Source organism: Leptopilina heterotoma, unplaced genomic scaffold (genome assembly GCF_015476425.1).
Source record: "Leptopilina heterotoma isolate Lh14 unplaced genomic scaffold, ASM1547642v1 Lhet_41, whole genome shotgun sequence".
Lineage (NCBI taxonomy): Eukaryota > Metazoa > Arthropoda > Insecta > Hymenoptera > Figitidae > Leptopilina > Leptopilina heterotoma.
The window spans coordinates 54,941-71,268 of NW_025111071.1; the positions used below are offsets into that span (position 1 = coordinate 54,941).

Consider the following 16,328-nt stretch of genomic DNA (forward strand, 5'->3'; position numbering starts at 1 on the left):
CCAAGAGAGAAATAGGTGTTGTTAAATACAAATTTAGTACAGTCGATAATATCTGAGAAAGGAATCTTACATTTCTGTCTTATAGAATGAATACGTCGATCTAAACTCTGAATGACCAGTTCACAAGAAACGTTTGTAAACATAGAACTTACGTCGAGAGAAATAAAAGTATAGTTATCGTCCATAACAAGATTGCTCAGTTTATTTTTAAGTTCTAAACTATTATTAATATGTGAACGAGGTAGAGTAATACAATTTTTTAATGAATTATACAATATTTTTGCAAGAAAATGTGTTGGACTGTTTATTAGAGATATAATTGGACGAAGTGGAACATTTTCTTTGTGTATTTTTGGAAGTCCATATGTCTTCGCTAATACAGTGTCAGTCAGGGTCAATTGATTAGGATGGTAGTTTTTGTCGAGAAATTCATTTTCATTCAGATATTTTAAAATGCTTGATATTTCTTTGATTAGTTTTTTAAGCGAATTCTTTTTTATAAGTTCGTATGTTGACACGTCAGAAATGATCATTTATTTTACTACTAACAATTAAACTATGGAAGGATTTAACGCTTATCACTCAATAAATTTGAGTCTTGGATCGGAGATAGACTCACATTCTTCATCAACTTCCTTTTTCACATATATTGGTGAAAAATATGGCACACACTTCAAATGTCTCTTAAAGAAATGGACATCTATTAGCAAACAACTGGCAACAGCACTTTCAAAAAGAGTTTTTCTCGTGAGCTGCAGAAATAACGGCGTCTTTCCTCAACACATTATTAATATACAAAGACGTCTAAACACTACTTCTTTCTACAGTAAGTCTTGTAAAAAATCTTTTTTTAATTTAAATGTATCCTACCTAAAAAAAACTTCTTAACATCGAAATCAATGATATTCATTTACATATCGCTTTTTTACAAAAATGTCTGAACAACTATAAAGAAAAGATTGTAAATTCTAATCTTGATGACCTGTATCGCGAAAGATTTTTTGAGTTTTCTAAGATAAAATTTACTCGTATTTTAAATTCTAATAACAACATTCATAAAAATAAACTAAAAACATTAACAAAAAAACAACTTAATAAACCTCAATTTAGCCGCGATTCTTGGTATAAAAATTTGACTGATATTGAAGTTCCTTCAGAAGTGGTGGAAGTTGCATCTCTTGGCCCTAATTTCTGTTTTACAGAAAACATTGGCAAAAAAGATGTTGTAAATTCTATTAAAAACCTGGAGTCTTCTTTATCTACACTTGACATTAATGAAAACTCAAAGAATAATTTAAGGGGAAATTTTTCTGATGTCCTGTTAAGTAATTTAAATAATAAAAATCTTTCTAAAAACCAAGATAGGTCATTTGCCAAAAAATTACAAAGCACAAAAAGTTTTTTAAAGAGTAATCCTGATGTTTTTTTCACTCCAGCCGATAAAGGCAATGTGACTGTACTTATAAAAAAGTCTGAATACAATAAAAAAATGTTGGATATGTTTTGTGACGTGTCAACATACGAACTTATAAAAAAGAATTCGCTTAAAAAACTAATCAAAGAAATATCAAGCATTTTAAAATATCTGAATGAAAATGAATTTCTCGACAAAAACTACCATCCTAATCAATTGACCCTGACTGACACTGTATTAGCGAAGACATATGGACTTCCAAAAATACACAAAGAAAATGTTCCACTTCGTCCAATTATATCTCTAATAAACAGTCCAACACATTTTCTTGCAAAAATATTGTATAATTCATTAAAAAATTGTATTACTCTACCTCGTTCACATATTAATAATAGTTTAGAACTTAAAAATAAACTGAGCAATCTTGTTATGGACGATAACTATACTTTTATTTCTCTCGACGTAAGTTCTATGTTTACAAACGTTTCTTGTGAACTGGTCATTCAGAGTTTAGATCGACGTATTCATTCTATAAGACAGAAATGTAAGATTCCTTTCTCAGATATTATCGACTGTACTAAATTTGTATTTAACAACACCTATTTCTCTCTTGGAGAAAAATTTTATCGACAAATTTATGGTACACCGATGGGTTCACCAATTTCAGCCTTCGTTTCAGACATTGTCATGGATGATCTGGAAACTGATTGTTTAACAAAATTAAAGGAGGAGCACAATTGTGTCCCCCTTTTTTATTTTAGATATGTTGATGACACAATATTAGCTGTAGAAAAAGAACATGTCAACTTAGTCATCAATACTTTTAATGCTTACAATCAAAAATTACAATTTACTATGGAGAAAGAAAAGGATAACTCAATTAATTTTCTTGATTTAAAACTTACTAGAAAAAACAACAAAATTGTCACAAATTGGTATCAAAAGCCGACTTCATCGGATAGACTCATTAATTATTTTTCAGATCATCCAATCCAACAAAAAAAGAATATTGTATACAATCTGGTTGATAGAGCGATTTCATTGTCCAACAAAGAGTTTCATTTTGATAACTTAAAGAAGATAAGATCCATCTTAAAAAACAATAACTATCCTTTGGATTTTATTGATAAACATATAAAAATTCGTATAAGCCATATAAAATTTTCTCAGGTTAATAATAATAATAACAATAATCGAAATAAAATTAGTATTTACAGTCAAATCCCGAAGGTTTGTTTACCGTTCAATGAAAAATGTTTCTTTAAGTTGTCAAATATTCTCAAAGAGTTTCATTTTACTGCGATCCCACTTATTAATAAAAACTCCAATTCTATAATTAGACTTGGTAAAGATTCATCTAAAAAATGGGACAGAACAAATGTTGTATACAAGTTTGACCAGCAACATATATAGGTGAAACAAAACGATCATTGTTAACTCGCATAAATGAACATAAAAAAGTAAATGATAACTCTGTAGTTTACCGCCATCGAATTAATTGTAATCATGACTTCGATTGGGAAAATGCCAAAATTTTGGACAATGAACCAAATTTTATAAAACGACGAATATCTGAAATGATCCATATAAAAACAAATCATTCCACTATTAATAGAAAGGAAGATATTTTCACTCTAAACAGAACTTTTTTTCCTCTTCTCAGACGTTTAGACTCTTGTCTATAATGACACAACAATAACACAACTTGCTCCCTCTATGATGAAACTGTGTTTACATTCGGTTTATTGACTTTTTCTTTATCTTGATTCTTTTGACTTTCTCGAAATAGCAAATTTTTAATTTATTTCAGTTGACACTGAACTAGTGTGCTGAAATGTCTTCCTCTCATATGAAGAAACTTTTCTTTATTAATACATGTGGAAATTTTTATAAAAAAATATTTTTTCTCTATGAAATCTTTTTTATTTTGACGAGTTAGAACGCGATTTTTATGTTTTAACGAACTTGGTAGGATATTCTTTAAACATATTTTTAGTATAGTGTATAGTGTTGTTTTAAACCTTTATAAATATTGAAGTGTTTTTCTGTTTAAATAAATTTAGCCTGATGAGGTTGGCAAACCTTTGCCAACGAAACGTCGCAATTTTGACGATACATTGAATTTTTTCAATTCTTCACCTTCCCATGATCATTTATTTTACTACTAACAAACTTCATATTTGTAATCAGCGACCCCGAAAACGCCCGAGTGAGTAATTTCATGCAATATTATCGATATTAAAAAAATTTATCTGCCATATTGGATCCGCCATTTTGAATTTTTAAAATTAAACTTCATATTCGTAATCAGCGACCCCGAAAACCCCCAAGAAGTAATTTTCAAATGATTTAAATCAAGTTTTGAATATTGATGATGCATTTGCTATTTATCAAGTATTTTGCTCTGATTTTTCTTCCAATTTGGATCCGCCATCTTGAATTTTCAAGTTGTCAAGTACACAGTTCGAAAGTAGAACTATTTTATTTACCAATAGCATACATGAGACCCGCCCAAAAAAATCTTTTTCATGTGAAAAGCGTGTTTCAAAAAAAAAACCTTACTATTTTTTCGGTATTTTCTCCATTTTGGGCGCCATATTGGTTTCCCTGATGGTCGAAATGCTTTTTTGACCCCGGATTCTGAAAGAGCGGACCTCAATACCCCTTAGTACTAAAGGGTTTTTAAAAGTCTAATCATTTAGGATAAAAATTCTTACCTTGAACTTCAGTCAAAAATTTTGGACATTTGGGCGTTAATGGGTCTAACATTGTACACATAACACTTAAAACTAAATTTGAAAAATCTCGCACGCAGGAGGGCTGGAACCCAGAACCTTAGGGACGCAAGTCGAATACACATGTCACTCAGCCACGCTAGCTTGGAAGATATTTTTCTTGAACTACCTTTTAAGTTTCGGGACTATATTGATCTCTTTTTATCTCTTACTCTATCACTCTTTATCTCTCAGTTGATCTCTTTTTTAAAAGAACAGAATAAATGTCAAAAAAAAATTATTGAGATAAAAGAATAAAGGCCTTTTTCAATAGAATTGGAAAGAAATAGACTGATATAGAATCGAGGGGATGTTAGGATAAAAAGGAAAGAAAGTAAATGGTAAAATAATTAATGGAGATAAAATAAAGGTTATTAAAAGGGATTGAGCAAAAGTGGGTGATGGAAAGAGATTGAATCGAATCGAGAGGTGATAGACTAAGATTAAACCCAAGGTATAAATGGTGATGAGTGTGTACTAAGATTAAAATGTGGATAAAAAGAGAGAAGTACAAGGATAAAAAGGATTGAAGGGTATATAAAACAAAAGTTATTTAGAAAGATAAGGAAAAAAATAAATAGTAAGATTCAAATCAGGATAGAAAGAGAATGAAGTGAATAGTAGTAGGATTAAAAGAGATAAAATAAGGGTTATTAGAAGAGGTTGAGAAAAAAGATGAGATAAAAAGAGATTGAAGGGATTAAAAAAGGAAAAGTCTGGGATAAAGGAAGGTCATACACAGGAAAAAAGAAGTGTTATTTTAACACTAAAAGTAGTGTTAAAACAACACGCAACATTTTTAACCGATACTGTGTGATTTTAACACTTCATTGATGTTAAAATAACCCTAGAGCGTGTTAAATTAACACAAGAGGGTGTTAAATGAATATACATTTTTAATGGGGTTAAAATAACATCAAAATTGTGTTAAAACAACACCGCCTGAAAACTACACGCAACAAATTTAACACATATTATATATAAGCAGAGATCAGTGTTTTCTTAAATTAAAGTAGCGACAGAAAAGGAAGAAAGTAGATAGGAAAAGTATTGAAGAAGATAAGAAAAATGTTATTCAAAAAGATTGAGAAGAAGAGAAGATAGAATGCGATAGTAGTAATAAAAATGGGGATAGATTATAAGAAATAAACTTTATCTGTTTCCATCTCAGAGATAAACAAATATTCAAAGAGATAGGATTTATATCCCTTTACTTCCAGCAGGGATGGCATTAACAGGAATTTACCGTTTCGTATTATCTCTAACTATCCTTGCCCCGTGAGTCCATATTTCAGTTTTTTCTAATTTTATGGAACAACGTGAATTAATTTGAAAATAAATACGATATTCGTGTTCAGCAGGAAATTTCACTCCGGAAAACACTTACGTAAATAAATATTCTGAAACTCTAATATAGAAAACAATATGATAAACATTACGTTGACATTTTAGCAAAACATTTTAGCAAAACTTCGCAAATGGTGACATATTGCCTTCCAATTTTTACTATCATCTTTTCGTGTTAAGACGCGAATATACCATGAATTACGCGATTTTTGAGCAAGCCGTCTAAGCATAACAGCAACTAACTATCCTTGCCCCATCCTCCCCTACATTGATTTGTTTTGAACGTTACCAAAATCAACATTTATATATCATTAAAAATTTTAAAAGTCAAATATAAAAAAATTGCATTAAATAATTTATAAATACGTAATTTAATATTATAAAATAGTAATAAAGAATATATTTCTCACAAAAGTAAATTTTTTTACAACAAAATAATTAGGGATAGTGAAATGCGAATAAAAGACAACATTGTTATTTCATACATATTTCTTTTCAAATGTCGCTTTATTTTTCATTTCATTCAATAATAAATTGTCTACAATTTGTTCTAAGTTTTTATTATGTCTTGGGGAGTTATTCTCGTAGTCGTGAGAATAAATTTTTTATCGGATTTTGTATGGAGAGATATTTTTTTTCTTTTAAGAATTAAACAGAAAACAATTTATTAGCAATTTGTTTTTTTTTTTTAGTATATAATAATCAGATTGAGCCTTACAAATTTTAAAGTATATTTTTATATGAATGATAAAAATGTGTTTTTGAAAATATTCGTAGAAAACAAATTTTTTTTCAGACGAAGAAGAAATGAAAAATGGAAAGCCATTAAATATCGCAAGTCTGACAAGAAAGCGGCGCGTGTAGAATGCTTCATGTGAATATTATCTATATAATAATATAATTATAAATTGCAAATATACAAAAGAACGAATAGTTAAAATTAAATAAAAGTTACAGAAAAAGTATTGGAAAGAAAATCGACGAAAAAAAAATTTATTTATTATAAAGAGTTGTGTGAGAGTGCACTTTCTTTATATATATATATATATATATATATATATATATATTAGGGTGTCCCAAAAAAATAAAAAGTTTTTTTTTATTGGGTCTCATCCCCTAAAAATCTTTTAATTTGTGTAAAAATAAGAACACAATATTTGGAGATAAAATTTTTTAATAATAACCCGTAGTTCAGAGCCTTTGAACCATAAAAACGCTAAAAATGTAGTGTTTTTTTATTTTTAACATAAATATAAATGTCAAAATATAATGATTAGGGTGTCATTGTAAAGATAATTAAATTACCTTTCGATCCATATGTCACAGTATAAGATTCAATGAAAATTAAGAGTGTTACAGTCGATTAAAGATTAAATTTCATGGAAATTTTGATGATTATTAGACACTTAAGTAAAGAGTACTTTTTTCACATTGAACAGTAAAAAATATTTAGATTTTAATTTTTTTATTAAGAGTCTAACATTACAAAAATCCGTAATTTAATCGTCGATTAAATTCGTCTCAAAATCCGTTACCCGATTTTTAGACGAATTCGATCGACTTTTATGAAGTTCTTCGCCATTTTGAAATTTGAAAAACTGACATTGGACTCTAAATCATCGACTTCAGTATTTCTTAATCACTGATTTTAGTACGTTTAGTGGTTATATCTAAACTTATTGTTTCAATTTTTGCTGCAAATGTTGAAGGAATGATAAAAATTAAAAAAATAGTTTCGTTCACTAAATCTAGTGTATAATTGTCATATTCAATCAAATCGAGGTCCACAAGGGCTAAAAATTTTCGTAATGTTAGACTCTCAATAAAAAAATTAAAACCTAAATATTTTTTACTGTTTAATGTAAAAAAAGTACAAGTTACTTAAGTGTCTAAAAAATAAAAATCATCAAAATTTTCATAAAATTTGATCTTTAATCGACTGTAACACTCTTAATTTTCATTGAATCTTAAACTATAATATATGGATCGAAAGGTAATTTAATTATCTTTACAATGACACCCTATTCATTATATTTTGACATTTATATTTATGTTAAAAATGAAAAAACACTATATTGTTAGCGTTTTTATGGTTCAAAGGCTCTGAACCACGGGTTAATATTAAAATTTTTTATTTCCAAATATTGTGTTCTTATTTTTACACAATTTGAAAGAATTTTAGGGGATGAGACCCAATAAAAAAAAACTTTTTATTTTTTTGGGACACCCTAATATATATATATATATATATATATATATATATATATATATATATATATATATATATTAATATAATCATAACCACAATCATAATCATCATAACCGTAAGCATATCAACGCGATCACTTAAACCTCGCATTTAGCTCTGTCACGAATCATCACTTTTTCTTAAATCAGATTTCAGTCATTTGGCAATTAAAAGAAGTGAAAAAATTCGAAGACAAAGATTTTCAAAGTTATCATAAGAAATCGCAAACAAAACATTCCTTTTTATATTTTCGAATTTTCAAGCAGTAACTGTTACTTAACATTAATTTTATTAATATTTTACTAATCGAAAAATTTTACAATCTTTGTTATTAATTAGTTATGTAACAGTTACCTAACACTGTAATACTCAATGAGTCAACTATTCACTTTTGTAAAAAATTTCCCCAAATTTTATTTGCGATTTCACAACAATTTTTTTATTTGAACTACAAAATACAACGCTTTTTGTGAAAATTATTAATAAATATAAATGTAATACTGATTTAACGCGTGTGCAAAGCGATACAGAGCTATTGCGCTGAAATATTTATGTACCCGTCAGCCATAAGATACGTGATTGGTCGAAACGATTTCTTACTTTCGTTAAAACAATATTAATGTAACAATAATAATAAAAATAATAATAATTAATAAATATAACAATGGAAAAAATCATTGTTCGATATAAAGCCTCTCTGTAACAATGACCACTCGCCTTGTTCTTAACCACATATAGTCAGTCTGCAATTATTTGGAATTCAGTCAAAAATTACTCTTGACTTTCATCCATATATTATAACGGCTAATGCACTTTTTAATACAGTTTTTTATATTTTCGATTTTTTTCTCTCACAAAATGGCTTTCAGGTACGGAAGTAGGTGGGAAATCATTGTACGAAAGATAAACCTCTCTCTCTCTCTCTCTTTCACTCATAATAATTATTAGAAGCGCGATTTGAAGCAATTGAAGAAAGACACGTAAATTAAAAAAATTCACTTTTTAGTTAAAAATGGCAAAAGAAAAATGATAAATAAAAAAATTAAAATTGCAAACAAAGAAAATTGCTCAAAAATAATGGTCAGAACCAATTCACGATTCAACCATAGCCGTTCTTGTTGCGCGATACTCAATGCAATATTTATTTATATATGTATAATATATTTCTTGTCAAATTGTGTAAATTACACTAAATGAGAAAAAAATAATTTGTCCTGGCAATAAAGTTTATTGGTTGAGTGTAATTTTGATTACCTAAATCAAATAATTTCGTTACATTAGGGAAATATTTTGGTTGAACGAAAAATTTGGTTATTTCAGATTTAAAATATTTTGATTGAACCAAACAATTTCGTTGACTCAGCCAAATATTTTGGTTCAACAAAACAATTTGGTTATTTCGAACAAATATTTCGGATGTATCAAATAATTTGATTGACTCATGTAATTATTATTAAGAAATTGGTTAAGTCAATCAAATAATTGGTTAACTTAGCCAAACATTTTGGTTCAACAAAACAATTTGGTTTCTTTAAACAAATTTTATATCTAAATCAAATAATTTCGTTACTTTAAATAAATACTTTGGCTAAACGACAAATTTGGTTATTTTAGACAAATATTTTCATCCCTCACAGCACGGGATATCCCGCGAATATCCCATTTCCATCCCGTGATATCCCTAGGATATCTCACGGGACGGAAATTTGGATATCCACGGGATATGCAAAGTTTTCTTTCGTGGGGCATTCCGTGTGGGATATCCCGCGTGGGATATGTCAGCGCATGCGCAGGAAACGAAATGCAATCGTTCCAAGTGTCAAAGAGTGTGTGTCAAAGAGCTGTGAAATTATATTTAACGCATTTAAATTAGAAAAAGTTTGATTAGATATTTGTTGCATTAAATTAACGAAAGTGGAAAATAAATATATTTATAAATTCAGCTTAAAGTGTATGATTTTTTAGTTACTTTTTTTGGTAGATGATATATTAAATTATTCAAATATTTATTCTAACTACATTCTAAACAAATACTGCATGAATTACTAGATTAATTACTGAAAATCCAGTATATTTTTCCCTTTAAACAAGAAGAAATAAAATTTTATATATATGTACTCATATAATCTTACACACGCATGCTTCGACCTTCCCAGCTGTTGAGTGTCATGGCGACCATGGCGTCGCGTCATTAGATTAGAAGCGCATCAGAAGTTTGTGTTTTGCAGTGTGTGATTATAAGTGTTGCTGTTTAATATGTTTAACTTTCACATTTTTTTAGTTTCTTGTAAATATCTTTAACCAATAAATATTCATCAGTAATAGACGATATGAATTGACCAAAATTAGTTTAAACCCACACACAATAAATGTTTAGCGTTAAAAAGACATTTTATTGAATTCAACTAATGTTTATTAAATCACAAAAATATAACTTTGATATTAGTCAAATAATCTTTTATTTTTAAAATAATTTTTTTCTCATTCTAGTTATAATTAAATAATGGTTTTTCAACTCTTTAAAGCTTTAATTATTTTTCAACATATTACTATTTCTCACGTAGCATATCCCGTGTGGAGAATATTTGGATATCCCGCGCGAGTCTCCCATGGCATGGAAATTTGGATATCCCAGGGATATCTCAATATCCCGCGAGATATCTCTAGGATATCCCTGGGATATCCTTTTGCTCAGAGGGATTGCACAACAAAAATTGGTTGACTCAAGCAAACATTTTGATTAAAACAAAAGTATACTTTAGTTGAACAAATCAATTTGGTTACTTCAAAACAAATACTTTGGCTAATCGAGAGAATTTAAATACTTCAGACAAGTATTTGGACTTAACCAAACAATTTAGTTCACTCAGTCAAATCTGGTTAATCAAAACACTTAGGTTATTTCAAACGAATATTTTGGATAAACCAAACAAATTGATTAACTCAGCCAAATATTTTAGTTAAATAAAACAATTTGTTTAACTCAGCCAATTATTTTGGTTAATAAAAAAAATTGGTTAACCTCATATAATTATTTTGGTTAAGAAAAAGAATTTGGTTAACTCAGACAATTACTTTGGTTAAAAAACAATTTGTTTAACTCAGCTAAATATTTTGGTTAAACAAAACAATTCCGTTAACTTAAACCAAATAGATAGATAATTAATAACTCAAGTTAACCAATTTGGTTACTTCAAACACATATAGTTTGGCTGAATGAAATAATTTGATTGACTCAAACAATTATTTAATCTAATATAAAAATTGGTTAACTCAATTTTGATTATTATAAATATTGATTTACTCAGGCAATTATTTCGGTTGCAGTAATCAATTTTGTTTATCCAAGCAAATACTTTTGTTAACTCAAGCAAATACTTTGGTTAATTCAAGTAAATACTTTGATTGACTTAGACAATTATTTTAAATAATTATTATTACTTTCATTATTATTAAAAACAATTATTTACTAAATTGTTTTGTTCAACCAAAATATTTGGCTGAGTCAACCAAATTGTTTGATTTAACCAAAATTTTGACTAAGTCAACCAAATTGTTTGATTTAACCAAAATATTTGACTAAGTCAACCAAATTGTTTGATTTAACCAGAATATATGACTGAGTCAGCCAAATTGTTTGATTTAGATTAAATAAATTAATAATTATAGATTATTTTAATAATTAAGGTAGGGTGGGGCATTACTATTCTTGTTTGGATTTTTGAGTCTAAAAAGTGTATTTAAAAAAAATAAATAAATGAGTAGGACCGTTTGAAAACTTGACTTCTTAGCTACAATTTTGCCATGTATTATTTTGCTGTAACTTGATTCTGTTCCAAACTACAGCGATTTTACGAATTTTTTTTTTATGTCGAAAAAAACAAGGGGCGTAACTATTCTTGCAGCTATTAATGATATAATACTAAAAAAATATAAAAATTAACTTGTTAATTGTAGGATTTTTTCTGGTTTTTATCTTTCAATTTCTTACCATTCTAACCTAAAAACAAGAACACAAAAAATACACTGTTTCATAGTTTTCGCTGTTATCAGTGGGCGAATAGTTTCGACCCATCCGCACATTTTTTGAAAAACACTTGTAAAATTTTTGAACAATAGAATATCAAAAATCGATTATGATATTCGTGTTCAGCACTAAATTCGACTTTAGAAATAATTTTTCCGACCGTTTATCACTATTTACAATGGCAGACTAAATGAGTAAAAACCAGGAAGGAAGAGTAAGGAGACCGAACTCTGCTTCTACAAATGTCTGAGAAATATGCACGAAAAGTGACAGACTCACTGTGTTCTAGTTGATCACCAATTAAGTCGATCATGCGCATTGAACTAAAGTTCAGTGTTGACATAGATGAAAAGTGTGGTTATGTCAAGGTAAATATTACATAGTTTAAACAGTGTTAATTTTAAAAGCAAATTTATTTATTTGCAATTGTGATATTATTTAGATTTTCAAAATAATTTAATAATATATTTATGAAAAGGGAAAAATTTTGCGAAAATGGTTAAGAAGAATTGTGTTTATAACTAGAGTATATTTACATACCGTAGAAGGATAGAAGAGACTAATGTTTTTAGACTCTTTTTCTTTCTTTACATCCTGGCACACAACACGACATTTTTTAAATAAAATAAATAAATAATTATTAAAACGAAATGTATTGTATATGTATGTATCTCACTAAGGCGGGCTAGATGTAAACATTAGATCTTACATCTCACTCGCACAATTTTTACGAGAAACAGAGACACAACAAAGCTTATGCGCATGATCAACTTAATTGGAGGTCGACTAGAACACAGTGAGCCTGGCACTTTTCGTGCATATTTCTCTGAGATTTTTAAAGCGCTTTCTACACAGAGTTCGGTCTCCTTACTCTTCCTTCCTGAATGTGACGTACAATGTTCATTTCATATGACAAGTATACAGTGTAAAAGGGACTTCAATCGGATGAATAGTTTTCTCTTCAGGACTAAAGAATAGTTACGCCCCGCGAATTGTAATGCCCCACCCTACCCTACATAAAAAATGTAGTCGATTTAGGCAAATATTTTGACTAATTCAAATAGTCTGGTTAATTTAGAAAAATATTTTAATTAAATCTAAAAATATTTTTAATATGAGCAATAAAAAACTGTTTAGTCGAATACGATATTTTCTTATTTTTTGTCAGCCAACCAAATTTTTTACTACTAGGACCAAAAAATTTTTCTTTTCAGTGCTTAACGCTTTTTAATATCAACGACCATAAAAGATTTTAGCGATCCACGTCATTTTGAGATCGTTGTATCTAACTATGATATATCTACACGTTACTTACATTCTTTATCGATTATTTATAAAGACGTGTGGCAACGGCTGACGGAGGCTCTCTGCCGACGCTTTTATTTATTTTATTTTTCATTTATGTTCATTAGCGATGTAAATTACCGTAAAATAGATGTAAATTACTGAACATATATAATATACAATTCTCGCACAACATTATGTCCTTCTTTTTTTAAAAAAAAATTTCACACATACACGCCCACTTAATTTTTTTTTAATTGTGCATTATCGTATTATATAGTATTATATTTATTATTTCATTATTTATTTTTTTTATTTAATACGACGTGAACTTCCTGAGCGTTTAATGCATCTGTAATATTTACATGATTGAACTCTAAGATTTTTTTTAGTCAAGAAGCTATCAGTGCTTTTTTTGTTCTTATTTGAGAAAGTTCTTAATTATATTAGGTATATTTACACAGAGTGATCTTATTTAACAATTTAACCGCTCATTTGTTTTTCTATTTTTTTCCATTTAAAATCACCCTACACGCGTATCTTAATATATATATTTTTTAATAATTTCATTCTATTTCTTCACTTTTATACATTCTTATTTTCTTCATTTTCATTTTTGTTGCGACTGATTTTGACTGTTCGGTGAAAATGAACGTCAAATGAAACAATAAAAATGAATTTCTGATTTAAAATAAAAGTCAAAGTGACAATGTAAGTGAAAATAAAAAAAATAATTGCACCCTAAATTGTGGTCAATATGCATTCCCTCCACATTAATAACAACAATAATAATAATATTTTGATAAACGAAAAATGAAGTAAAAAAAATACAAAAATACAAAAAAATTACAAAAATCAGAAAAAATTAAGAATGTGGAGAACTTACTAAAATACCTAAACAATTTTAAACAAATATTTCATTTTTTTAAGATAGTTCCTTTTTTATTTTTTTTATTCTCACAAACATTTCCTTTCATCAACAATACAATTTTCTGTTTCACAAACAATAGCACTTCGTTTCTGAATTTTTTTATTCAACATAATCAGTTTTTTTTAATATATAATATTCGATTGACATTTTGTTTTTTCCCTATTAATGAAATATTTCCATATATTGTTATTACATATTTTTTTCATTAACAATTTACAAATTCATGATATAAACAAATTGCAATATTTCATAAATTATTATCCGACAATTGTAAGGCCCAATAGGAAGGAGGGGGAATTTTTGTAATATTTTCAAAAATATAAAATTTTCAAAGTTGAAAATTTCAAATCTTTTTATTTATCAAGTAACGAAAAAAAATTTAGAAATTATTTACAAACAATAAAAAAATTGTTTATTAATTTTTTTTTTTTATTAAAAAAAAAATTTTTTTCTTTTGAATTCAATTTATTTCAATAATAGACAAAAGGAAAAAATAATTTTTATATCACGAATCCGTCGTGCAATACAATCCACGATCACTCTGTATATAAAATACGCAGTAAATTAAATGTGTTCTTTGTAAAGTTGTATATTTTCAACTATATAGAATTGAATACTGGGTTTTTTGTTATTTATTTAAAAAAAAAGAAAATTCTGGCTTAAATAACAATTACGGTAATATACACCTCTATATTATTTGTGTCTCTCGTTTCATTCCTGATGACATTTTTCAGTTAAATTTCGTTCAGACCCTTTACAATATAAATAATTTTCGCCAAAATAAGAAAAAATTAAAATTAACTACTAATAATAAATAATTTTTGATTCTAATATTTTTCACAATATAGCAACAACAATTACAATAACAAGATTTTTTTTCATTAATTAAAATATTTTCAAATTGTAAAATATTTTTCTTTTTTCTTAAAAATAATTTTTGCCATATTTATGACATACTTTCTTGAAAACATTTTTTTTAAATACAATTTCTTAACTTTTTTTTCTAAAATAGATTTTTAAAAAAATAAATATGAATAGCGATACAGATAGCATGTATTCTTGCGGCAAGCTTACCGTGAAAATTTCGCAAACTTGCATTGCAAGCTTGTCGCAAGTTATTAAATGCCCCACAAATAGGAAGCTTGTTATGTAAGTTTCCTGCAATATTCCCGGTAAGCTTACAGCAAGCTTGCAGGAAACTTACCATGTAAGCTTTCTGCAATATGTCTGTTAAGTTTGCAGGAAGCTTGCTGGAAACTTGCTATATAAGCTTGCTGCATTATTTTCGGTAAACTTTCTACAATACGCCTGTTAAGCTTGCAGCGAGACCAACATGTAAGCTAAAAGTTAATTACTAATTATTTTTATTAATTCTTAAATTTTAACTTAATTTCTATATAATATAATATGATTCACTTCTGATTCCCAGTTACCTGTTGCTACTTTAGAACGAATTATTGATAGTGCTGTGACTTCTCTTAAGTGTCAAATTTCAGAAGTGTCTGAATCCCTGTCAAATAAAATTGATAATGTTGCTTTAACTATGGACCATAGGATCTCTGATGCTGAAAATAAAATTGTTGACCTCTTGGATAGAGTTGTTTCTATTGAAGGTACTCTCAAATCTTTGCCAATTAATAATATAGATTTTTCTAATGATATTGCTCAAAATTGTTTGTATGAGATTGAAAATAGACTTTTTAAGAAGAAAAATCTTATTCTATTTGGTGTTCCTGAGTGTGAGAACTATCTTGAAAGATTTTCTTCAACTTCTGAAAATTTAATTCTGCATGTGTCTACATTGTTGAAGGATTCCATACCAGCTGATTTGTTTACCACTACCAAGTTACTCAGAATAGGCATTCCTTCACAGACTCAGCAAAGGCCACGCCCACGGAGGATTGTTTTCGACTCAGAAGTAAAGGCACGTCATTTTCAACGAGTTTTTCTCGATATCAAAAAGAAGTTTTCTTAGGCAGTGCTAAAAGGTATTTATTTGGTTGACACTGGACAAAACCAGGGCTCAGCTTCAGGAATTACAATCTGTAAAGAACGAAATGGAAACTTGACGTCAGAAGGGAGAGCAAAATGTGAAATTAATATTTCAGAGGGGACGACCAAAGATATAGTGACGACTGCTCCCACTGCTGTGCCTGGCTGTGCCCGAAACATGAGTGATATGTCTGCTGACAACGTCGATGGTTCTCCTTCATTATCTGATGATCTCTCTCTCCACCCCCCCTCTATTGTTACGTAATGATTGTGCCTTTAAATTTTCTATTTATTTTCAAAATGTGCGAGGA

At 28.3% G+C, this 16,328-nt stretch overlaps 1 long non-coding RNA gene across 1 annotated transcript; it reads right to left on the minus strand.

Moving 5' to 3' along the window:
- Positions 1-7,760: 7,760 nt before the first annotated feature.
- Positions 7,761-14,874, minus strand: LOC122506349. Its single transcript, XR_006301994.1, has 2 exons — positions 12,351-14,874; positions 7,761-12,133 (listed from the first exon to the last, which is right to left on the minus strand). It is a non-coding gene; the product is annotated as an uncharacterized LOC122506349 (long non-coding RNA).
- Between the last annotated feature and the right edge of the window lie 1,454 nt (positions 14,875-16,328).